The following is a 1,648-nucleotide window of genomic DNA, read 5'->3' on the forward strand; positions in this document are numbered from 1 at the left end:
CAATCTAAAACAATGGCATTTTTAAGAAGACACAATTGACTGGCTTTCACGGCAGCAGTCTCTCAGAGCTACAATGAAAGCATCTATCGGTCATCCACACTGTGGCCCAGACAAAGCTCCCCAGGGCCCCGGCTCCACACACCACCCCCCGGACCACTGTGGGCCCGCATCGTGGCCCCGCTTCCTAGAGGGCTCACGGCGGAGCTTTATGGTTGCCAGGAGTGCCAGGGGGGCTGAGGACCCTCGGGAGAGGTGGGTGACTGAGGTCCTGTGCCTCTGAACTCAGGCCCCTGCCCACCCCCCAGGTGGCCCCACACCTGGTCATCTTTGGGGGCCTTGAGCACTGCAGCTTCAACGCCCCAGGCCCTGTGGATGCTTCCGGTGCCCAGGGCCAGGCAGGCCCCCCGCCAGCAGGGCGCACGCGGTCACCTACCGGGTCACATTTAATCACTTTGGAGAGGAATCGCGTGAGGCGGTGGTAGGACAGGAAGCTGCTGGAACTCCCCAGGTGCAGGCCTTGCACTGCGGCCACCACGCTCCCTGCGGCCACCATGGACGGCGGGTTGGAGATGAACTTCACATCTGCGGCAGAGAGGGACGCAAGGTGGCCGTGAGCAGGGGTGGGGTGCTCCCCAGGGTCCCCGCGGCCTGGGCAGGCCAGAGCCTGTCGACCGAGGGGATGGCCGGCAAGCGCGAGGCCTCTGCAGAGGGAACGTCACACTTGTCCTTTTAGCATTGAGCCTTACGTAGCTTTCCCACAAAATGCCTGCGCGGCTGGGAGGACTTGCCCCGCAGGCCCCATCTGCCACTTCCCATGGGGCGGGGGGCGGGGCGCAATCTGTGACTCACCCCAGGGGCAGGTGTTGCTTCATTGCTACATCCACCAGGTGGCAGCACACACCCCCCCAAACCGCAGGGAACTGTCCACTTAGTGAGGGGCGGGCGTGTCCCCTTGCTTGATGCCCGCCCCCCTCCCACCTTGAGCTAGGGGTGGGACCCTCAGCCTTTCCTGAGGGTGAGCCGCAGGGCCCTGCACAGCTTGTGGAAAGGAAGGATGCCTAAGGTCACTAAATGGCAATGGCGGCCCCCACGGGTTGTCTTTGTGAGGAATTGGGGGCGGGGGAAGCCCCGGATTTCAGCATCTTCATGGGGAACCTGGAGGGGGTCCTCAGCCTGGAGCTGGGTGCCCACAAGGGCTGAGCGTGGCGTCTTCATTGACCCCATCACCTCACCTCCCACCATCATGCCCAGGAGTAGGGGGCTCGGGCGAGCTGAACAGGAGGGGACCGGGATGCACAGCCCATCTGAGACTTCATCCCAGTGGCCTTGTTAAAGGGAACAGGCACCAGCCTGGGGGCTGGGGAGAAAGGCAGCTTCTGAGCCCAACAAGGCTCACCACCTCTCACCCTTTAAATGGGAGCAGGCCCACCCAGCCTGGGACCCGGGGCCTTGAATGAACAGCTTTGCACCCGGCCAGTGGGGGCTGCTCACGGGGGCGCTGCAGCCGGAGCACCAAGTCTGCAGAGCAGGACTCCAGACACCCCCCACCCCTCCCCCCGCAAGTACAGACAGATAATTGGCGGGGCTCGCTTCTGAAGCCCACCCCCTACCGAGGTGTGTGTGCGATGAGGGGCTTATGTTGAGATAA

Source organism: Pteropus vampyrus, unplaced genomic scaffold (assembly GCF_000151845.1).
Source record: "Pteropus vampyrus isolate Shadow unplaced genomic scaffold, Pvam_2.0 Scaffold478, whole genome shotgun sequence".
NCBI classification, from domain to species: domain Eukaryota; kingdom Metazoa; phylum Chordata; class Mammalia; order Chiroptera; family Pteropodidae; genus Pteropus; species Pteropus vampyrus.